Source organism: Tasmannia lanceolata, unplaced genomic scaffold (genome assembly GCF_043159265.1).
Source record: "Tasmannia lanceolata isolate RefF3 unplaced genomic scaffold, GAP_Taslan_0.1 ptg000162l, whole genome shotgun sequence".
NCBI classification, from domain to species: domain Eukaryota; kingdom Viridiplantae; phylum Streptophyta; class Magnoliopsida; order Canellales; family Winteraceae; genus Tasmannia; species Tasmannia lanceolata.
The window spans coordinates 368771-394448 of record NW_027518838.1 but is presented as its reverse complement, the minus strand read 5'-3'; the positions used below and the strand labels follow the sequence as shown (position 1 = coordinate 394448).

The 25678-nt window shown below is 37.8% G+C and overlaps 1 long non-coding RNA gene across 1 annotated transcript; it reads left to right on the top strand.

The window, feature by feature from the left end:
• The first annotated feature begins 342 nt into the window (after window positions 1–342).
• LOC143866853 (uncharacterized) lies at window positions 343–6795 on the top strand. Its single transcript, XR_013243021.1, has 2 exons — window positions 343–1469; window positions 6475–6795. It is a non-coding gene; the product is annotated as an uncharacterized LOC143866853 (long non-coding RNA).
• The last annotated feature ends 18883 nt before the right edge of the window (window positions 6796–25678 follow it).

Below are 25678 nucleotides of genomic sequence, written 5' to 3'. Positions count from 1 at the left end.
TTTGATCTTAACCCTTGAATCAAAAGGTGATTTGAAGGGTTAAGATCAAAGGGAGAGAAGATATTTTTTTTGCAAAGATTATTTCCCCCCTGTTTTCTACGTGGTCCCCCCTGCTGGTATAAAAAGTAATTATAAATACACTAGGGTTGGTTGTCCATGGAAAAGGAGGGGGATCCAATTCATTTCATTTCGCTTGGGTTTGTCTTACTCGAGATACCACCTCGTAATTATGGATTAGTTATAAATGCACTGCCAAGGGAGGTGGCCTGGGAAAGAAGAGGGGTCGAATATATCATCTCCCTTTCTCCTTAAATCCCAGCGAAATGGGGTTTGAAGGGAGGATTTTTATTTTTGCAAGAAAAAGGGAAAGAAATCACAGAAAGAGAGAGAGAGAGAGGAGAGGAGTCTGAGCTTTCTTCTCCGGCCTCCCTCCCGACTCCGATCGGCCTCTACCATTCTTCTTCTATTTTTACCACCACGATCCCACCATCATCTCCATTTTTTATTTTTTTTTGCAGAAACCCATTTTCTTCCCCAAGTCCACCACCACCGGCCGCCATTAAATCCGGCATGTCCCATCACGAATCCCCATCCCCACCACCACTTCTCAATCTCCACCTCCATTCTTTTCCTTCTTTTTCTTCTTCTCCAGCCACCATCGCATCCTCTCCGGCAACTCCCTCTTCTCCGTCCAACCCATCGATTCCGACCAACTCCCCACCACCATCTTCCTCCTCCTCTACAATCCAAACCATAACCATCTTCTTCTTCTTCTTTCTTTCATTTACCTTTTTTTTTTCTAAAACCCAAAACCCATTCCCACCACCACCATGCTCCGGCCAATACCCCATTAACTCCGGCCGGCCACCTCCATTAAAACCCCTCTCTCAATCCTTCTTCTGCTCTAACTCCCCTTTCCACCATCTTCAACTTCAAAACCCCCATAGAAACCCACTTCAAAACCCATTTCTATCCCTTAAACCCATCTTCATCCCCACGCTCGAACCCACCTTTGATCATCTCCATCTCTGCAACACACAGCCACCTACATCTCAAACCCACCTCCATAATCCGACCCAAACCCATCTCAAACCCACCTCCATCTCCCACCAAACCTCCGGCCATTTCCGATCCAAAACCCATTTTCGTCGGCTCCTTCTCCGGCCACCTCTGTCTCCACCAAACCCCATTCCACCAATACCCATCATCGTCCTCATCAATTTCATTTCCATCCCTTCTCGGATTTTATCACAACCACCATCCAAACCGTCCTCCATTTCCTGAATTCGGACAAGATTCGTTGGATATAGTCATCTCCTCTGGCAATCTGCGACCGGATCCAGCGAAACCTTATTCAAATTCCGACCACCTTCGTCGTGCGGCCTCAGAAACCTTCTTCTGCAACTCAGATCCGCCTTGTTGCAGCATTAACACTGGGTAAAAAAGGGCTACATAATCATCCAGAAAAGGTATCCTCCATCCTTGGTATTCCTCTCTCCATCTATGTCATCATCAGTATGTTTGATTCATGCCATCTTAATTGCTTCCTTTCTTGGTCGCATTATGTGTGTTTCATTTCATTTCAGAGAATCGACCTTGCCTGTCATGCTTGCATATTGTTTGAATAAAGTTGACTTACTAATTAACATTTTCCTTGCTATACGAGTAACTTGAATGATGATGATATTTTGAGAAAGTAAGTAGGGTAATTTTTCATTGTTTCTGTCATTATCATAGATCCGATCTTGCTCGGAATTTTGGTTTGTACTTTTAAAGGAGCAGAGGAAAGGAGATTTCTGCTTCAACATGAAGCATATTGGTTTTGGGGTGGTATTCATGTCAGTTCATTTGCTTAGAGTCTCTTTACAATTCCAATATTGCTAGGCTTTAATGATCCCTGTTCTTAAATTGGTTTAGTAAAGATTAACCTCGAGTAGCTTTCTTTTATTCATGTGTGGATTTCCAAATGATTTCATACTCACCATTTTGCTGAATAATCTGAAGTATTTGCTCCTTTGGTATTCATCACTTATTTTTAAAAAGGTAGCTGGTATGGGGAATGGAAAGTTAGTGTACACGCTTTATTCACAAGGACTTGAGGATGTGTATGCTTTTGCTTGGATTTTATCCTTGTTCCTGGTCCTTAAATTTCAGTAATAATCTGTGAGCAATCCTCTTTCTCTAATATTTTCTTCGGGTCTGCTGTAACAGTGAACCCTGAGAATATGCATCCTTGGATAATGAGACTCCCCTGTTTTGAACATTTATATTATGATTTTACATATGGCAGCCCTCATTATAGCCCTTGTTTTGCACAGGTCCAGCCCCCGTTTCAGTCCCTGTTTTGGGCATAGTTTGGTTAGCAATTTAGCCTTTGTTATGCACAGTCCGAATTGCTATCCCATTGCTGTCCTACAGTGTTTATGCACTCAACAGCCATGATTTGTATCTGTTTTAAAGTATATAGCTGCTGTCCTATGGCTTTTGGCACTTTGTGTGTAGGATTTGTCTTGGTTTAACGCACTCAGTTGCTGTCCTGCTGTTGTCCCGCAGTTCGGTTCCTGAATCTGTCCCAGTTCTTCCACAACTCAGTACATGAATCATCCCATGTTCTGCGCATTTCAGCCCAAGTTTCCTGTGTTCATATGCTTATAATTGAAAGACTTATGGTATTTTGCTTTTGATTGAAAGATTTACTTCATGTCTCTGTGTTGGTACCTTGTTTAATATTCGTATGAATTGAGAGATATATTCAACATGTCGTTTCGTGACTTCCTCAGTTTTGTCTTCCTAGGGAATCATTTATGTAGCCTTTTATGATTTAATAACTATCAGGTTATCATAACTGATGATAAGTGTGGCCTAAAATTTTATTTTTGTTACATAAGGCGTTTGGGTGATATCTCAATAATGATTATGCTAGATCATTTTGTGTGCTGAGCTTATTGCTTAGTCAGTTCAATCTGGGAAATCCAATGTGAGATGGGAATTGTGATAGAATTATTACCTAACTGACCATGTCTCAATCATCTGCACCAGAGGAGAAATAAAAAGAGCCTTGCGATTAATTCTAAGAGAGAAGCTATACTTAGGGGACTTACCTAGTCTTGATAGTATTCCCCTCTTTCTTTTAGAAGACTCTCTAAGTCTTTTAGGCATGTACCTCAGATATTTGATCTTATCTTTCATAGCAAGGGCAATGAAGGAGTTATCCCAAGCCCATCATTTTTGGGGAGTTGTGCGGTCCCAATAGCATTTCCCCCCTTTTTCCTATTCATTTAGGGGACTTATTTAGTCCATGACTATATAGTTAGTTATCCATCCCTTCCTAGCATAGCTAGGGCGATGAAGGCGCTAGCCCAAGCCCATCCTTAGGGGACTTGCTCAGTCCAAGTAGCATACTCCTCATTTGTATATAGGAGACTTGCCCAGTCTCATCAGAATCTTTGTTTACGTCATTTGTATCTCAGAGACAAGCCTTGTCTCATATAGAGAGTTTTTCCTTTAGGAGGCTTACCTAGCCTCATGTTAGAGGGGCCTCCTCTTTTAGAGCGAGTCTTTGACTTGGTAGTGTTATTAGAGATGTCTCTGACTCATTTGTACTCCATCCCTAGTGTTATTAGTTACGAGTTTCTCCATTAGAGACTAACTCAGTCATATAGAGCCTTCCCTGCTTGGGATCTTAGATTATTTTCTCTGTTCTTGGGACACTTCTTTACGTGTTGTGGTTCGTCTCTTTGAGGCGTTAGTTGCTTGTTCGGGATTTTCCCTTTGGATTTAGGGCTTTGCCCTAGTTTGTGGTTGTGCTTGCGTGTTCCCTTTAAGATTGAAAGCATTTAAAGGTCCAGAGCATTGGAAAAGCTTTAAAATCCAAAAAACATTAGAAATTTGAAATTAAAAAATATTTAAAAACTTTAAAAATATCAAAAACATTTGAAAAACATTAAAAAACCTTAAATCAGCTAAAGTGTTGAGTTTTATAGCGTATTAGGAAAGTTCGATTTTCGAACTACGTTGGCTTGATCCTCTTTCACGAGGTACGTAGTGCAGCTTGGGATTCTTATCCCAGGTCCAGCCAAACCTTTGTAAATAAATCATTTAACCCTTTTAAAAATACCAAAAATATTCCAAAACATTGTTTTTCGAAAAAATTCTTCCTCTAGAGTTAGGACTTTGTCCTAGATAGAGAGTTTCAGAGTTAGGAGTTTGTCTTTTTGTTGTGTGCTTGTTGTGTGTTTGTGTTAGAGTTAGGGGTCTGTCCTAGAGTTATAGGAGCGCCTCCGTCCGGTCAATTGGTGATTCACATCGCCGACTGATGACTAGGTCTAAGATGCGTTAGTGATCCCATTGTTTTCCTTAGGAAACGCAGCCTAGTTACACATAGGTTGTAGGAACCACCTGCATTAGCTTAGGGCTAACCTGCATTTAGTTAGGGCATATAGGGTGTCATAAAATCTACAATTCACTGGAATTTAAATAATCGTACAAGAAGCTTTAAGAACTAGTCCGGTCTTTTAGATCGAGTCTAGGTGTCTTAGGCATCCTAGCTTAGAATAGGCGCGAAGAACTACGTTGCCTTGATTCTCGTGGAGGCGGGGATACGTAGGCTTCTTTGGATGAATATCAGACCATCCGAGGACTCGGGCTTAAGCATGAGAGTCTTAGGGTCTGTTGTTAGCGCTTGGGATTTATGTTAGTATATCGATTTTTACATAGGATCATGATAGTGTGTGTTCATTTCTTGGCTTTCTTATATGCTTATTCTTTTATCTGCCTGACGCGCATTGGTCGAATGGCAAAGGCAACCTCACCTTTAAGCCCTTCTTGAACAACCTACTCATGTGCAGTGGCTTCTGTTCCTATTCGTCTAAAGAGGCACCAGTGTTACAAGTATATAGCCAAGACGGGATTCAGAAAAAAGTCGTGTCAGAGAGCATCCAAGGGTGGGTGGGTGGATGGGAAGAGTGCTAGGAAGAGGTAGAGGCTTGGGTGCATGGTGGTCTGTGTATAGTGTTCAAGATGTGTTCCTCTCTTTTATTAGGTTCGGGATGGGAATAGGGGTGCATATTATATTTTAAGGGGATAGTCGCTGTATAGTGTTCAAGATGTGTTCCTCTATTCTATTAGGTTCGGGATGGGAGTAGAGGAGCATAGTATATTCAAGATGTTTTCTCGCTTTTATTAGGCTCGGGATGGGAATAAGGGAGCATATTATATTTTGGGGGGATTCATGGTTGGTCATTCTTCATTATGACATGAGTACCTGAATCTCCGTAGGTTAATTTGGGGGAAGGATTGTTGGTTGTGGACTGTTTTAAGAGGGAATGGGGGAGAGTAGTAATAGGCGCAATCTTAAGGACGAGAAAATAGAGTTGTTAGTTCACGTGATAGGGAGGTCCGAACGAGTGGCATCTAGGATCTAGATCCAAACTATGTCTTCTCTCCGCTTTTTCTTCTTCTGTTTCATCAGGGGTCCTTGCACGTCTTGAAGTGGTTCAAGGTGTGGTATGCTGGTCCCCAAAGGTTCAAAGTTTTTGTTGGACGGTGGCACACAAGAAGATCAATACCATTGACATGTTGAGAAGGAAGAAACAGTTCTTGCCCAATCAGTGCATCTTATGCAAGAGGGCTGGGGAATCTGGTTGGTAACCATACCTGCATTCATTGTGACGTGGCCTGTGGGGTTTGGTGCCGTATTTTTTAGATTGTTTGGCATCGCAGGGTCCTTCCCACCCTGTAAAAAACTCGCAGGGGTCCTTCCCACCCTGTAAAAAACTCGCAGGGTCCTTCCCTCCCTTTTTTAGATAATCACCATAAAAGCTTGCGATACAGCTTGAAATTTTAGTATAAGATGGCATACTGAGATGGAACAAAACTTGTATTTTACCATCTTTGAGAGTCAGCAAGGCCGGTTCTTTTTTAGCAGATATAGTATATAGGGGGACGATTTTATTAGATATTAATGTGGAATAAAGCTTGGTGTTTTGGATATGTTCAGGACAATAGAAGCCTGGGATAAAACTCAGTAGTTTACTCAAAAGATGATATTAGGTACTGACGTGGGAAAAAAACTTCTGTCTCGGCTATCTTGAGAACAAAGTTTTGGTATGGTTTTCCTTTTCATGGTAAGTTGGTCTGCAATTTCATGGGATCATATTTCTTGTTGCTGACTCTGGGCTATCTTTTATATTTTCCTCTTCACGGATTTTTGTGCATTTCATATGGAAAAGAAACAAGAGCTATAGTTTTTCATCTGTTTTATGCAATTGGGCTAATATGAAAATGAAAGCACCATCAGGAAAAGAAAAATCAAGCTGATATAAGTTCGCTCGTCTCTTCGATTTTCTTGAGTCGACTTGATTTGTACAATTCTTCCACCTGTGCATGTCTTAATATGTTATGTTCTTTTTATCATCTTCTCCCTTTTCCTGCATATGAATTTAAAAAAAAATTCTTTTGAAATTTGTTTTGCAGCCATTCGATTGGCTGAAGAAGTAGTTCGAGAAACCTGCCGAAGAGGCATGAATTTTGTCTGCACAACTACTAGAAAAAGGGGTGATCAGAAGGAACTCACAAACTAGAATCTTTTGAATAATGCATTTGTCTGCTTTTCTTTTTACCCAGTGGGAAGAATGTTCATTGAATCTATCAGCTCTCTTTTTTAGTGTCATGGCATTCTGCAAAACTTAGACACTGAGAATTTGAACAAACCAACATGGTTCATTGATGTTTACATTTCCTCGTGTGGGTGCATGATTGTTTTCTTCCTTATTGGAATATCACTTATTTCTCGAACTTTGTTTATTGTAACATGGAACCCTTTTGAAGTGGTTGATTTGTTGCAGTTGAGAGAGGTTAAGAAAGGCAGAGGTGGATATTGAGATCCCAGCTGAGCCATAATATTTCAATATTTAGGTTTTTTGGTGTTTAGTTTGCTCCTATTCAACCGCAAGAATCAACACATTATCCTAGGATTGTTATCCTCATGCCTCAGTCCCTTGTACCTGCAAGAACTATATGATATTCTGACGGTGTGTAGCTAAAACAAGCTAAAAAGACAAGCAACATAATTGGATTGGTTGATCATACCGGTCGCTATAAAGTTCAGCTAAATGACATTGAGAATACGTTGATCTAATGATCTTTGAGCCTTTGATTCATCAATCCTTGGCTAGGTTTTTGCCAAGGAAAGATAAACTTTATGATTTTTAGTCCATTATCTTATGCCTGGAGGATTTCTCATTTAATAAAAATATGGAATGTTGCTGGGTTAATTTTTTCCTTTTGAATGAAAGAATTTTTTTACTGTGTCATTTTGTGACCGAGGTGGTTAATATATATGAAAAAAAAAAATTACAAAGGGGCTCGATTACAGATTGCCCTCAAGGAGGAACGCCCTCAAAGGGGAAGGAAATCAAATAGCTCTAGGTGCTCTCTAGCTACACCTTTGCTGGCTAACATTTCAGCTTCTGAATTAGCTGACCTTCTAACAAACAAGGCGAAAGGAGGGTTCTAACATACATGGTACCGTTGCCTGCCCCATTACCTACTCCTCCCATTTTCTCTAACATAATATCTCGGCAATTCTTGGCCAGGCTGGGGCATTTGTAGAGTCCACTTCTATAATCATGTTCCAAGTCTTGTATTTGCATACCATCTCTGTCTTGCAGTAGAGCTTTCGCTTCCTCTCTCGATGAAGCATATTCTAGAGCGATGTTCACCTTGTGCGGTTTGAAAGAGTGGGAACCGGTCCCACCCACACCCACGCACCCACACACACCATTTAGACTTTTTTTTCGACAAACTTGACATGCTTTCAAATTGTTACACATAACTCCCTATAGTAAAAAATGGTTTCATTTGAATGTCCTTTTCCAAACATTAAATTTAAGGCGCCGTTTTGGATACACGGATTTTACAATCCAGTTTTTTAGTTAAAAAACAGTGTAAAAGAGGGTTCATGATCAAGCTGTTGTATGCTGTCCTAACAGCCTTTCTTGGATTTTAAGTGAGAAATTCAGGTTTTAAAAATCCCTCTGCATCTTGAGATTTCTAAAACCTGGAAATAGGGGAGGATCTGCTACTCTCGTCAATTCCGCGGCCAGATGTTGCTCCGCGAGTTTCCGCTCACCTCCACTATCTCAGAATTCAAAATTCCAAAAAAAAAAAATGTAGAAAACACCTTCATGGAAAGTTTTAGGTGCCGTTTGGACCGGCAGATTTTAGAATTGTTGATTTCTTCAAAATTCTAGAAGGGAGACGAGAGAAGAAAGAGACCAGCCATCTTTTATGATTTCTTGCTCTTCTTTCCGACAGCAAGAGAGCAATAGATAATCCCATGTTTCCAGGTTTTAGAAATCTCAGGATGTGGGAGAGATTTCTAAAACCTGGATTTCTTACTTAAAATCCAAGAAATACTGACATGACAACCTCCAGCAGCTTGATCATGAACCCTCTTTTACACTGTTTTTAAACTAAAACGTGGATTCTGAAATCCACGTATCCAAACGGCCCCTTACTTTTCAAGATAGAACATTACCTACGTCCACGAAGACGAAGCTTTAAAACACTCGCCCGGATGAAAGAGCTTCGACATGGAGAAGAGTGCAGTTATTCCAGTAATGCCGAATGAGAGTAATGCGAACTATTTTTCTGATTTTTTTATCACTTATCTTCTTATTAGCTATTACCTAGTTAGAAAATGAATATGATGCAGTAATCTTACCATTAGCTAGGACTCTTACCAATTTTGTAGGTGAGAATGAGATTTAGTTAGGACTCTTATTAAGCAGGAAAGTAGCATTTCACCTCTTAGGATTAAATGAAGTTTTAATTTTCTATTTTGAAGAAAATGAAAAATTGTCCATATTCTCTAGTGTTCTTGGGATTATCCCCGAGATGCGAGAATATTTGAGTCTTTTCCAATTGTCATATAAGGGAATTAAAGTTCCTCGAAAATTGTGTTATCTTAAAGAAACAACTTTAGAATAGAACCATTTTGACTTTTTCGTAGAGATGGTGTAGTAGGGTGAAATTTTGCCATACGTCAACTAGTTGTCTGCTAAATTTTTTATTGCAGCTTTTAAAATCTTAATTTTTGTGTGTATATTATCTGTTTTTTACGATACGCCAATCCAAAACCAGCCCGACCCAATTTCGAAAATCGGGTTAGATGGGTTTGATTAGGGTTGAGAGATTGAGAGGTTGGTTAGGTTACGGTTGACACTTGACAATCGGAGTCTCAGATTGGGTTGGGTTACGGTTGAGATCTACGTTGGGTTGCGCTAGGGTTGAGGTATTTGCGTTTTATTGTTGATGGTAAAATTGAATTTTTAGTAGGGGATCTCTAGCTTAAAGCTGTCTTTTGGAAATCGGGTTAGATGGGTTGCCTATTATTTTTTATAGAGCATTAATTATTAAAACTGTACTCAAAAAATAGAAAATTGAAATGGAAGACTTAAATGAGACATAAATGATATCTAGTTAATAATTAACTCTTAATTAATTTAATTATTTAGAAATAAAATTAAGTTAAAATAATCTTAAAGATAAATAAAGACTAATGCACAATGCACCCAAAGAGACGCTAATACTCTTACCATTGATATACAGTTGTGTAAGATTTTATTGTTGAGATAGCACACAAATTAAAACAAAGAAATATATCAATTCAAAATATAGAAGAGGAAAGAAGTTTATACTCATACATCTTTTCATTTTACCCAATCCATTAACAACATGTTAATCTTGTCAATTCAAATTTACAAGTAAGCAACGTGAAAGGGAAAAAGGCAATCATATTTTCATCTTCTACCTTCACTCTTTTACTAAATTTTGTTTGTTAGGGCTTCAATTAACTAGCTAGAATGAATGAAAGAGCTTCCAAAGAGCAGTGAAGGATAAAAGACTGATGGCAAGGCCAATTGTCTTTATACTATAGCATTAAAGGAATGTGATACTTCCTTCTCATGTTCATGCTTTTCGTTAGGGACAAACAAAAGGGGTGAAGATAGGATTTCCTCTCATATAAGATTGCTTAGAATGAAAAGTACTGGAAGGTCATTGAAGCATATCCGAATCTTTTGGATCGTTTGCAGAGGCTAAAAGCTGCACTCTCCATCGGAAAACCACCCTCTAATTTGGAACTTGGCGATTTTGGTCCGAAATCCGATGTGTATCCCCAGGAAGCCAACTTTCTTAGATTCGGCAAACCCAGATGACAAAATCTGAAGGTTGAAGATGAATATGGAAAAGGAAGCCTTGAGCAGGTCAGAATCTGTCCCACCCCAAAATGGCGGCCCGATTTTTCACCAAAAAGGAAATGAAGCTTTCCTTAACATTGACGAAAGCCATAAAAAAGGAAAAAAACGAGTGGGATAAACAAATTAAACTCTGACACAAAAGCTCTCGCCTTTGCCTAACGAGATCAAAATACCCCAAACCTCAGACTACCCTCGAATGCCTTATTTGCAGAAAAAACCCCTCACTCCTCTTCTCAGTGTTTAGATAATGACAACCAAGATAACAACTATCTATCTATGGTACCAAAATTGCCAACTGATGTAACTCCCTTAATATCTGGGAGATATTTTGTTGGTAGGAAGTATATAGGAGATGTTTTAATGTAATGTATTTGTAACTATATATACACCCATTTAGTCTATGTAACTTCATTGGAATTTATTAGTTATTGACCAAATTAAGGAGACTATATAAAGTTGTCCCCATGTTCTTTATTTTTCCAATCCCTATCGCAGTTCCAAAGCTACTGCAATGCACCTAGCTGTGGAGGCTCATCATGTCGATTACTACGTAATTTATAGTCACTCCATCAAGATATCATGTTCTTCCAATTTCTTTCTACTTCTTTCGTATACAAAAAAGTGGTCCTGCCAAAGGGTCTGAAATATTTATCTTCACTTTGCCTAAGCAAGTAGTTGTCCAAAAAGTATCAGCATTAGTATTAGAACTCTTTGACGTATGTGATCAAAAGACAAGCATAGCATGCTTTCAAAACAAATCCATAGGTCTAAGGGTAATGTGATGTGAAACCACCTAAGTTAGTCACAGGCCTCATCAACTCCTTCCACTATTGGCAACTGCATTATAATCTTCAATTCAATTAATTTTGGATCCGATTATAGTCATTATTAACCATTTGTTATTCAATTAAGATTGACTCCAAAGATTATTTAATCACTTTTGGCGCTGTTTGGACTACAAGAAAATTTTTCTAATGGAAAATCTTTTCCTCAGAAATATTTTTCTTTCCGAAATTTAGAGGGAAATGATATGGTTTTGGTTAATTTAGAAGGATATTATTATAAATTGAAAGTGGTCTTAGCAGGACACTTTTTAAGATACTGCTGTTGGATCAAATATCAAGGACGGTATTTCTACCGTACCACCAATACCAATCTACATGTGCATTCACCATACAATTTCTCGAAATTTTAGCAGTTCTCGATTTCTTGGAGGAAAGAGATGAGCTTAGTGCGTGTCATAGGCTTCAGGTAGAACACGTCAATTCCAGTCTCGATGAAGAGCTGCTTCTCGCTCCGCGAGTTTCCGCTCACCCTCACAATCATGCTTCAAGTACCTGTTATCATAAAATCCTCATTGCCTATCACATAAAATTTTTTTAAATATTTAAAGAGAAAATATATATGGAGACACGATTATCATCTTCTATCAAAGTTAACCCAAATAGCACTACTAATATTGAAAAGTACACTAAAGCACGGGCATATTTGTTATTTTATTAAATAATATGGGCACTTCTGTTGTAGAAAAATGCATCTTCGAAAAGATCGAAGATATGATAGAGAGGAAATTTGTGTCACACAAGTATCTTCTTTGATGTGATGGAATGACAATTTTGCCCCATAACCAAATGAAGATCGCGCCAACAAGGATGAAATGACAATTTTATCCCTACAAGAACTAGAATGCTTTACATGCGACCCATCAATGATAGGCATCTCCATGTCGCTGAGGATGATCAAAGACCATTCCAATGGCATTGCCTGGCCATTCTCTACCAACTTGATTCCCACACAAAGGCAGGTTAAAGAGCGTCTTGTGGATGCGATTAACTTCTTCTTCAGCCTTAAACATTGTCTCGAAGAGGAAGCACCAAGCTAAAAGAACCCAAATTGAACGACATTTTCAGGAATAAAATTGATCTCGTATTCAGAGAAGTTATTGCTTCTCTCTCTCTCTCTCTCTCTCTCTCTCTCTCTCTCTCTCTCTCTCTCTCTATATATATATATATATATATATATATATATATATATATATATATATATATGAGAGAGAGATGGTTAGAATTGAATCATTATTTGGATCAACCCTCTGCACTGATTCAACCTACTTATCTGGAATGGTCTGGAGTATTTAAGCTTGAAATTAGAATGTAGGTTAGTTGTCATTTTCTAGGCATTTGGCTAGGATCATCACACGCATTTGACTTTTAGGCTATTGTCATTCATAGTAAACTGAAATCGATCAACGATCCAGACTGTATGATTACTGTGAATTATATATATATATATATATATATATATATATATATATATATATATATATATATATATATATATATAGAGAGAGAGAGAGAGAGAGAGAGAGAGAGAGAGAGAGAGAGAGAGAGAGAGAGAAGCAATAACTTCTCTGAATATAATGCTTTACATGCAAGTAGTTTTCAGTTAAATATGATTGTTTCATTGTTTGCATATAATGGTTATAATAGTTTGAGCAATGCCATTAAATGGCCCCTTTGGAAGCCAAAGAAGCCATACTGTCCTATTTAGAAATAAGAAATTAAATGGTGGCCGGTCAGTCTCCCGTGGCTTGAATGTCAAAAGTACCACCCTTGATGTTTGATCCAACAGTAGCCTCTTCAAAAAGTGGGCTGCTGTTGGATCAAATATCAAGGGCGGTACTGCCCACACAGGACTTCACACTCGGCCACCATATAAAAATTCTTTAGAAATAAGATTAAACTAAAAGTAACTTGTGTTAGTATATCAAATCTAGTAAATTCTGACCATTGGATCTAGGGTGTTAGATGTTGTAGATTGGGCAATTAAGCATTAAGGAATTATATTAGGATTATCTTTCATTAGCTTTTCCATCTATGCTTATCTTTTAAGGACATAACTAATTGACTTCCGTAACCTCTTTAACCTATTACCTATCTAATCGACTAAAACCCGAGCCCAATCCTTACCCTAGATGTGGCAGATATCCCTTTCCCTTAACAGTCCTACTACATCAATTGGTAATAAAGCTGCAATACCTATTGTCTTCATTTTCCATCCTGCATTACATTGGAAGTGCATGCTCTGGCTTAATTTGTAGTTCATCGGGCTTATATTTTTTTCCATTGTGTGAAGGTATTCTTGCGACTATAGTCAAACTCCATAATGAGTAAATAATTTCACCGATATGATGAATACTTTTATGCACAAATAAATCTGTCTGCCTACTTAAATGTGATTAATATGTGAAAGAAATATGATAATGCAAGTTAGGATCTGATCTTCCCAAAGAGCACATACTAACCCATCCAGGTAATCCAGCAATTGGCTTACCTAAAAATTAGATGGGGCATATCATTAAGCTTCATCTGAGATTATCTCTTCTGTTCCATAGCTTTGTTGAAATTCAAAGCTTACTTCTCGAAATGTTTTTGAAAGAAAGACATAGAAGACATATTTTTCATAAGAAATATTGAAATTTGAAAGCAATAAACAAATCACCTTACAAAAACTTAGCAAATTTCTCAATGGCTGGAGAAGCAATTGCAGTTTTAATCAGATCATCCAACAAGTTGAGTGGAGTACACTATGTTTTCCTCTTTAGCTCTTTAATTACATCACACAGTGTCTTGCCATTCTCCAAGAAATATAATCATATGGGTTTAGAGAATAGCAATTGCCGTGCACCACCTGTTGACCAGCAATTAGTAAGTTAGACAAACACAGTATTAACAAAATCAGTGGAACTTTTGACGTACTGCCTACGCTCTTATAATTCAGATAATATTAAAAAAAACAAAGAAATCGATACTCCATCCACATATAAAGAGCAAATAAGTTTAGACTCGTACCTCTGTTTCCTATATCACCCATTCCATTCAACATGTTAATCCTGTCAATTGAGACTTACATATAAGTACAATGGTATTTTCATCTCTTGTTATGGTTACTCATACCATTACTCTTTTATTCAAGCTCGTTTGTTAAGTCTGAATCTAGAGTCTGATGTGAGGTGAAACTATTAGTGATGGGTTTCCACTTCAAAATTTAGAGGCAAATAATATGAAAATCCTATCTCAAATGGTAAATGGACAGACTTAGTTGAATTGATTGAATAAAACCCAATAGGAGAAAATGAAAGGCCCTTCCATAGATAGGGTGTGTACCAAAAATCAGCCCGATAGGAAAGTGATATTTCTGAGATCGGTATTGGTGGTACCACCCTAGATATTTGATCCAACAACATCACACTTTGTAAGGTGCTGCCGGAGGATCAAATATCAAGAGCGGTACTTCTATCGTACCACTAATACCGATCTACATGCATGTTTACCCTCTTCATTTTCATGCTTTCTGTTAGCGAGAAACAAAAGGGGTGGAGATAGGACTTACACTCATGTAAGCATGTTTATAATGAAAAATATTGGATGACTTAGTTGAATAGATACTCATCTTTCGGGTAAAAATGAAAATACTCACCTTCTCAACAGGCATCCCCGTCTTTTTCTCTTCCTCATCTCATCCGCTTTTTCCTCCCTTCTCTGACAGCCCTAATGTGGAACAAGAGGAGACGAGGTGTCTTTTTATAATTTTCTTGCGGGTGGTGATATCGCCACCCCTTTCTTTATTTTCACGCTTTTTTCTTATGGGGTGGAGATATAATTTTGAGGTCTATGTAAAATAAGTCATATACTTGGCTTTATTTGGGAAAACAAATCTTCTAGATTGCAAATTTGATAACGCCAAGATTAATGACGTTTGAATTTTCCAAATGCGACTGTGCCCATAATATCATTTCTATTTTTGTACTCATCAATATGGTAAGACCAAATCTATTCTTATAAGTGGAAAGACAACCAGGACATTCAATGTTAAGTTCCGTGTGGGAATATCATTTCTATTTATAGTAGCACTCTTATAAGAGAAACAAAGTGGGCCCACCACATCTAAAGCATGATGTGTAAAATTGTGGGCACCACCATGTACATGGGCTCCTGTGGTCATTGCACCTACAGACCGTATCCATGGGCGTGATTGAGTCCCAGTTAAACTAGGAAATGGACAGACTTCATTGAATCGCTAATAAATCCCTGTCGTTTTTTCTTCCTAACTCCGCATCTCGTTTTCTCCCACTCTCTTAGTCCGAATCTCAAACAAGAGAAGAGGTGGAGGTGTACTTTTATTGTAGTCTTATGGGAAGTGATATTTCAACTCCCGCCACTCATATTCACGCTTTTAGTTACGGACAACAATACGGGTGGAGATATAATTTTTTTTATAATGAAAGTATTGGACAGTAATTAATGTGCAGTAACTCACCTCCTTGTTTTTCATGGAAGTTGCAAACCAGATTCAGAAAAGGATTTTGCTAGCGAAGCGTCCTAAGGGAATATTTTGATGTAGGTAAAGTTTTCATCAGATAAAACTTTCCTCAATCAATTCTAGAGAGTTAAAGGACTTGAGCCAAACATATTTTTTTTATGACATAGGTTATCCCCACCCCTTTTTTGGGTGGGACTAATCCCTATGGATGCATGCAATCACCTGTAAACTACATGCATCGGGTAACTATGAGTGGGACATGAGCCAAACATTAAAATTTAAAAGTCTTGAAAATTGAAGTATGTGAACCAGACCACAGAATTTATTCCAAAAAAAATAGAAAAATCCTTGTTGGGAAGTTTTACTTTCCAAGAAAGAACATTACCTACATCCAAACAGGCACTAAGAGTTGGTTTTGATGCCTGAAATGGGTGCACGAAAATGAAGTTTTAATACACTTGGCAGGATGAGAGAGCTTCCACATGGAAAAGAAAACGCTTTTTCTAGTAACGCCGAATGAGAGTAATGAGAACTATTTATCTGATTTTGTATCACTTATCTTCTTACTAACTATTAACTATTACCTATGAATCTTACCTATTTTGTAGCTAAGAAGGAGATTTATCTAGGACTCTTATTGAGTAGGAAAGTTGCTGATCACATATTAGGATTTAATAAAGTTTTAATTTTCTATTTTGAAGAAAATGAAAAATTATCTATTTCTCTCCATATTCTCTAGTGTTCTTCCCTAGGCATGGGAATATTTGAGTCTCTTTTTCAAGCGTCGCATAAAGGGATTAAAGTTTCTCGAAAATTGTGTTATCTTGGAGAAAACAACTTCAGAAGGGTTTGACTCTTTTCGTCTCGTACAATGAAAGTTTGCCATACGCCAACTAGATGTCTGCTAAATTTTTTTATTGCAATTTTTAAAATCATAAAGTAATTTTTTTGTGTTTTTTCTGATTTTTGCCATATGCCAATCCAAAACCAACCCGACCCAATTTCAAAATTCAGGTTAGATGGGTTGGATTAGGGTCAAGAGATTTAGAGGCGGGTTAGTTATGGTTGACCATTCACAATTGGCCTCTTATTGTTGATATTAAAAGTGTATTTTTAGTGGGTGATGGGTCAAATATCTCTTTTAGAAATCAGGCTAGATGGGTTGCCTTCTATTGTTATAGATTATAGAGCATCAATTATTAGAGTTGCTACTGTACTCAAAATTAGAAAATTGAAATTAAAGACTCATACGAGGCATAAATGAGATCTAGTTAATAATTAACTACTAATTAATGTTATTATTTACAAATAAAATTTACTTAAAATAATCCTATAGATAAATAAAGAATAATCCACATTGCACCCAAAGAGGCCCTAGTACTCTTAGCATTGATTTGCACTTGTATAGAGGTTTTGTTACTGAGATAAGGGAAAAATACAGATACACCCCCTCAACTTTCTAACATTTTCAACGATAACCTTGACTTTTCAAAGTTATCAATGACACCCCATGACTTTTCACCGTCCATGAAGTAGACCCCCTGACTTTTCACCCAATAGTTAAAAATTCATCAAAGACACCCTCTGACAATTTCTTCTTTCCCGTCCACCCCGTCACGTAACAAGCATTATCGAAAACTAAGGATGTGTCATTGATGACTTCAAAAAGTCAGGGTTATCGTTGAAAATGTCATAAAGTTCAGGGGGTGTATCTGTATTTTTCCCTTGAAATAATGCAAAAATAAAAACAAAGAAATCTATCTATTCCAAATATAGAAGAGGAAAAAAGTTTAGACTCATACATCTTTTTCCTTTCTTTATGTGGGAAAACAAATTTTCTAGATTGCAAATTTGGTAACGCCAAGATTAATGACGTTTGAATTTTCCAAATGCGATTGTGACCATAATATCATTTCTATTTTTGTGCTTATTAAGACCAAAATATCCTTATACGTGGAAAGACGACCCTCACATTCAATGTTAAGTTCCACACAATATCATTTCTATTTATAGTAGCATTCTTCTTCTTTTTTTGAAATAGCGATTTGTATAAAATGAAAAGGGAGCACCTGAGAAGGGGCAACCTAGAGAACAAAAACAAGAAGGAAGAAATAAGAAAGAAGAAGAAAAGAGACAACAAAAATTACAAAATTATACGATGGGGGAAGATGATCGAACCAGAGAATACTCTCCCCCCAACTCCCTACTTGGCTAACACATCCGCCTTTTTGTTTGCCGACCTCCAAACGTGTAAAAAGACAATAACCGAACCCGCAACAAAATCCTCAATTTCATCAAATAATGCCAAAAATCACCAAGGAGGAGCTACTCCACCCTTCAACCACCGAATGACATTCAATGAACCCCTTCAACAATAATATGGTCCAAGACTTCCCTACTCAACTTCATGATCCCAAAATAAGCCGCTTTGACTTCCACCTCCGAAGAATCACACACACCAATAGGGCCAGAAAAAGCCCAAAGTATCTCACCAAACTCATCACGACAAAGTCCCCCCACTCCCACTGGACCCGGATTTCCAAAACAAGCACCGTCAAAGTTGATTTTCAACATTCCTAGCATCAGAGGCTCCCATCTTTGGACTATGTTAATTTTCCTCTCACTACTAGAGTACACTTCCCTCCAACCTTCCCAAAGATCAAAGGCTGATACAAAACAAAAGGATGGAAGACATCTAACCCACGATATGACCAATGCTATAATCCGCATGTACAGATAATAAGGTGATTTGGCCAAACCCTCAAACACCCTAGAGTTTCTTTCCTTCCAAACCACCCACCATGTAGCTAGCAAACACACATTCCACAATAATTTCCCTTTCTTTTTCCACGGCACAAACCCCCATATACTCAAAAGATTCTGAATAGTTCTTGGGAAGACCCAAGTGATTCCAAACCTCAGAAAGATACATCTCCATATGATCCTGGTGAAAGAACAATGCATGAACAAATGATCCACATATTCCCCATCATTAAGACAAAGAGGCCAGTGATCAATTAGCAACATCCCACGGTTTCCCAAGAAGTTAATGGTTTGTATCATTTGACGACAAACGGCCCAACCGAAGATACTAACCCGAGGTGGGCAATGAAAATTCCATACCTTTGCTGAAAATGCAGGAACAGAAGGAGGCATCAAACCCTTATAGAAAGATTTGACAGAGAAAATGCCGGATGATTCCACTGTCCATATTCTTTTGTCTTCACCCCCACTTTTTATATAGCACTTATTAAGGAGCCGCCGCAACCGAGATTCGTCCTCACTTTCCCACTCAAAACAAAATTCTTCTAAAGGCAGGACACCATATCAACTTACCACCACTACGATCAAAACATTCACAAACTAAGGCTTCTTTGTTAATAGCCATCCGATACAGCCTAGGGAACAAGATACTTAACTGCTCATCTTCACACCACACATCACTCCAAAACTTAATTCTATCACCACCATAGACCCTGAACCTGACCTTTAGATTAAAGGAGCAAGCTAGTTTCAAGATATCTCTCCACGCAGTCAACCCCTTTTTCTTATATTCATCCTTTGATTCCCACCCACCCAGAATACAGCCATACTTACTACAAATCACCTTAGCCCATAAATTGGGCTGCACTTCCCCAAATCTCCACAACCATTTCCCCAATAAGGCATGGTTAAACTCCCTAAACCTCTTAATGCCCAAACCTCCAAACTTTATAGGTACACATATATCCCTCCAGTTTACCAAAGTGATGCCTTTCTTCTCCTCATTCCCACCCTATTTATAGTCGCATTCTTATACGAGGAACAAAGTGGGCCCATCACATCTAAGCATGATGTGTAAAATTGTGGGCACCATGATATACATGGGCTCCTATAGTCATGGGACCTACCGACCATATACATAGCCGTGATTGAATCCCAGTTAAAATAGGAAATGGACGGACTTCATTGAATTGCTAATAAATCCCTGTCGTTATTTCTTCCTCATTCCGCATCCTTTTTTTCTCCCACTCTCTCAGTCCCAATCTCAAACAAGAGAAGAGGTGGAGGTGTCCTTTTATTGTATACATATGGGAAGTGATATTTCCACTCCCTCTGCTCATTTTCATGCTTTTAGTTACGGAAAAACAATACAGGTGGAGATATAATTTTTCCTTATCATGAAAGTATTGGACAGTAACTAATGTGCAGTAACCATGATTTGAAATTTCAGTTTTGGCATCAATTTCGACCTAGCCGAAACCAAAATTGAATAAAGAGGCACGAAATGTCGTTTTTTGGGACCGAAATTTAGGCTGAAATTTGGTACGGGAATAAAAAATTAATATTTTCTCCAAAATTTCGACAAATTTACCAAAATTTGGACAAATTTGCTGAAATTTCAACCGAATTTTCCAAATTTTTCGTTATTTCGACAAAATTGCCGAATTTTCTGCTGAAATTTGATAGGTTCCGGGCATTTCGGTTTCGGTACGTTTCGGTGTCGCTCTCGATGGAAATCCGAAATTTCGGTCGAAATTTCAAACCATGGCATTAATTCACCACCTTGTTTTTCGTGGATGTTGCAAACCTGATTCAGAAAAGGATTTTGCTAGTGAAGAGCCCTAAGGGCATATTCTGATGTAGGTAAAGTTTTATCGGATAAAACTTTCCTCAATAAATTCCAGAAAGTTAAATGAAATATTTTTTATTTATGACATAGGGTATCCCCACCCCATTTTAGGGCGGGACTAACTAATCCCTATGGATGCACGCAATCACTCGTAAACCACGTGAATCAGGTAACTCTAAGGGTGCGTTTGGATTGCCGGAATCAGGAGTCGGTATCGGTATCTGATACCGACGTAGGTGATTATGGCGTTTGGTTATGTTTTCTCAGTGGAATCGGAAACGCCACTTGACTCGGAGCGGAAATAATGTGGGAATATAGGGCGCAATTTGTTACCCCTGCCAGAGGGTGGTATTCTGATTCCGGGAATCAGAGAAAAACACGCCCCCAGTCTCATCTTGATTTTTGGTTCTAATTTTAGGTTTTAAGATATCTTCTCCTCTCAAGCTTCTAAAAATGGCCTTATCTTCAACACCTCTTTCATCTAGTTCCCTGCAAATCAATTCTCTCTCTCTCTCTCTCTCTCTCTCTCTCTCTCTCTCTCTCTCTCTCTATTTCTGGGCTTTACAGAGACAACTCTTTCTCTCTATGTTTCTGGGCAATTAAAACCCTCCCTCCCTCTATCTCTATTTCTGGGCAATCAAACCCCCGCTCTTTTGTCTCTGCTTTTGTGATTTACAGAGACAGCCCGGTCTCTCTCTCTCTCTCTCTCTCTCTCTCTCTCTCTCTCTCTCTCTATCTTTGTTTTTTTGAAAGGTCTGTATATATGTTAATTAAGATTTAAAAGATTTGAAGTTGTTATTTGTTTAATGTATTAATTTTTTTTATGTATTAGATGTACTCCTTTTGACATCTTTTATTTAGTTGATTTTGTGCCTCTTGGATCTTCATAGAGCGGAGAAAATCAGATGATGGATCCATTTCCAAGCTGTGAGAAATGGGATTGAATCCTTGTTCTTTGTCTGGAACAGTCAATCCTCATGTATGGTGCTTGTGGGGTCACTGACCATGCTTACAAGATGATGCTTACAAGATGTTTGAGAGAATGTCACCAAGAGACCTTGTGACTTGGAACTCTAGTATTAATGGGTTTGTTTTAGGCCAAATGAGGCTTGACCCACTTTAGGCAGATGAGTCTGGATGGCATTGAATGAGGTGACTTCACCTAGCACAATCATAAGTTATCATTTTGATGAATAAAGAAAAAACAACTCTTATTCAGTGGGACAATATGTAAAATTTATTGAAAAATTGAGTCCATTCCGGCTTTGGTCTTATGGGTACCAAACGCTAGAATTGGAATCATTATCCGTTTACAAGGGGAATTGGAATTGGATTGGAATTTGATACCAATACCGATTCTTGATTCTGGCAATCCAAACGCACCCTAAGGGGAACGTGAGCGCGACATTAAAATTTAAAAGCCTTGAAAATTGAAGTATGTGTACCAGACCACAGAATTTTAAATTCCAAAAAAAAAGTAGAAAAACCCTTGTTGGGAAGTTTTACATTACAAGAAAGAACATTACCTAAGTCCAAACATGCACTAAGAGTTGGTTTTGATGCTAGAAATGGATGCATGAAGACAAACTTTTAAAACACTCGGCAGGATGAGAGAGCTTCCACATGGTGAAGAACATGCTTTTTTAATTAACGCCGAATGAGAGTGATGCGAACTATTTAAATTTTTATGACTTATCTTCTTATTAACTATTACCTAGTTAGAAAATGAATATTATGTAGGAATCTTTTCATTACCTATGACTCTTACCTATTTTGTAGGTAAGAAGGAGATTTAGCTAGGACTCTCATTGAGTAGGAAAGTTGCTAATCACCTCTTAGGATTTAATAAAGTTTTAATTTTCTATTTTGAAGAAAAAGAAAAATGATCTATTTCTCACCATATTCTCCAGTGTTCTCTCCATATTCTCTAGTGTTCTTCTCTAGACGTGGGAATATTTGAGTCTCTTCTCCATGCGTCGCATAAGGGAATTAAAGTTTCTCAAAAATTGTGTTATATATCTTGGAAAAAAAACTTCAGAAGGGCATCATTTTGACTCTTTTCGTCAAGATGGCATTGTACAATGAAAGTTTGCCATATGCCAACTAGATGTCTACTAAATTTTTTATTGCAATTTTTAAAAGGGCGATGATTTTTTCACCCCCCTAAGGATTATGCACCCCCGGCCTTTTCACGTGATTTGACGTCAAAAAGAGTTTTCTGCCACAATTCACTTGAAAAGGGGGGCGCATAATCCTGCAGGGGGGAGGTGAAAAAATCACCTCCCTTTTTAAAATCATAAAGTTGTTTTTTTTTGTATTTTTTTCTGGTTTTTGCCATACCCCAATCCAAAACCAACCTGACCCAATTTCAAAATTCAGGTTAGATTGTTTGGATTAGGGTCGGGAGATTTAGAAGCTGGTTAGGTTATGGTTGAGCCTTCACAATCCGAGCCACAGATTGGGCCGGGTTAGGGTTTTGATAATACCTCTTTTTCCTATATCACCTGTTCCATTCAACATGTTAATCCTGTCAATTGGAATTTACATGTAACCATCAGGAAAGATAAAAAGACAATGATATATTCATCTCTTGTTTTAGTTACTTCTACCATCTCTCTTTTAATCAAGCTCAGCAGCTTCAATTAAGTAGTTAGAATGAATGAAAGAATTTTGGGAGAGCAGTGAAAGAATTTTGGCAAGGCTAATTGTCTTTATAATACATTTTTAAAGGAAAGTGATAGTTCAGCCTTCATTTTATTTTCATTCTGTGTTAGGCTCCGTTTCTTTCGACGGGAAAATTGACATATCTTTGTTTATGTTCATTTTTACAATGTAAAACAAATTTAACGTCCATTTTTACGTTGAAAGAAATGAAGCCTTTGAGAAAATATTTACATGAAAATTGAGTTGACTAAATGCTGGAAAATCATTCTCCAATGAAAATTTTCCCTCTAAAGCTGCCCCTTTAATCTTAGGCATTCCACACAAAGTGGTATGCTGATTTAAATGTGATGTGCCTGGTACAAATATGTCCCAAAAACTATGATAATCAAGCAATTCAACCATCTAAAAATGTGTTTCTTTTTTTGGTGATTGAACATGAAGGGCTTAGAACTACAAACTTGAGTGCACTACGATTTTATCGTAAAGGCAAGGTAGTCTTTCTTGTGATCTGCTTTTCTAACTTGATTTCTCCCTCAATCTCGTGACTCATGATGTAAGTTATTTGATTATTCACAAAGGCCCTGTTTGGATTGCAGGAAAGATTTCAGGTGAAAACTTTTTACCAAAAAAATTATTTTTGCCTCCACGATCGAAACGGATAAAACTTGAACTGCTGCGGTTCAAGTTACTCTTTGGAAAAAAAAATTCTTTCCCGAGATTCTCCAAAAAAAAAATTCAGCAATCTAAACAGTGGCAAAAGGTTGTACTTTTTCTGAACAGATTTACATCATTATCTCCAGAATATGTTTCTGCACTTTCTAGAAAATTTTAATCTAGAAGGCTATCAAGATCCTCACAAGACCAATTCCTAAACCAATGAGCTGCACATAATTATTCTAGAAAATAGCGAGGATCAGAATATCAATACTCATACTAGTACTAATACTAATAGTGATAGCGATCAAGCGGATTTTAATCTAGAATATGTTTCTGCACTTTCTACAAAACTATTCATTCACACGTGAATAAGAAATTTCCAAGACAAAGAAAAATGAAAGAATAGATGAGAGATTAGAGAAAAACAGATACAAAATATTGAATACCAAAAACCCTAGGTCTAACACTCGGAATAAAGGAGAACGCAATAGGAAAGAATAAAACCTTATCTCAAATGGTAAATTTACAAATTAGTTGAATAGCTACCTGAGAAAATGAAAAACCTCACCTTCTCAAGAGAACTCCATCTCTTTTTCTTCCTCATCTCCTCCCCTTTTCCATCTCTTCTCTCTCAGCCCTAATGTGAGGATTGTTGAACAAAGGAAGAAGAGGTGTCAATTCATAACATTCCTTAGGATAGTGATATCTCCACCCCTTTCTTCTTTTTCACGATTTTTACCAACGGGGTATGACGTTTGAAATTTCCAAATATGGCCATCGCATGTGACGAAAAAACTACGGAATGCAGGGAATATTTTTTGAAAACTACACTACCAGGCTAGTTTTCGGACACGCACCGGAGTTTTTACATGCTGTAAGCCCTTATGGTCCCTTATTTTCTCAAAAATACTGTATGGACCATACTATTGGATGATTCAAACCGTCCATATGATGGGCTACAACTTAAATAGGTTTCGGCCAAAAAATCATTTCTATAGGATGATCCCAACCCTCCAATCTATAGAATAACTGCACATTAAAGAAACCTCTATAGATAGGAGGGCTAGGATCATCCTATAGAAATGTTTTTTTAGGCACAACCTACTTACGTTGTGGCCCATCACATGGACGGTTTGGATCATCCTATAGTATGGTCCGTACAGTACTTTCAGGAAAATAAGGAACGTTGTGACCCATAACATGGATGGTTTGGATCATCCTATAGTATGGTCCGTACAGTACTTTCGGGAAAATAAGGAACGTTGTGACCCATAACATGGATGGTTTGGATCATCCTATAGCATGGTCCATACAATACTTAATTTTGAGAAAATAAGGAACTATATGGGCTTACACCGTATAAAAAGTCCACCGAGAAACTTGGAAAAGTGCATGGATTGACACATTAGAGCTTGTATAGCCTCCTCTTATTTGTTGCACGAGAGTACACTACACTCATTCTCTCTGCAGCCTCCCTTTGCAATATTTTACTATTTCTTATTATCTCTTTCTGCTTGCATTTACTACATATCGCGTCCCCCGTATATGCATGAGACTCTTGTTGTCTGCAAACGACAATCTTGCCTTTGAATTCTTTTCTTTTAAAGCAAAAAATAAATGAAATGACGTTGTCGTTTATAAATAGACATTACTGTTACTTAAGAACGACAATGTTATTTAAAATACGTTATATAAAAACGACAGCGTTATTTAAGATAGAAGATTGGTTCCGTAGTATTGCAGTAGCTTTAAGAACGTCAATGTTATTTAAATTACTGGCATCGTCTTTTCCACTGGACCCAGGTTGAATAGGTGATTCGGTTCCTTCAAATAGGCCCATTAATGGAAACCCTAGATCCAAAACGACAACATTTTCTAATTGAACCCTTGTAACTCCTGATCAACCCGTTGTTGGTTAAGGTAGTCCACCCATTCCTTAAAATAATTAAGAAAAATACATTTTTCGCTTTGCTTCCGAAATGAAACAGTAGTAGAACGGCAGCGTTATTTAACATAACGGCAGCATCTTTTCCACTTGAGCTGGAATGAATACAGTAGTCCATTGTTCCTACATACGGACCCATTAACGGAAACCCTAGATCCAATACCGGCAATGTTTTTTAATTGACCCGTTTTAACTTCCGATCGACCGGTCGTAGAT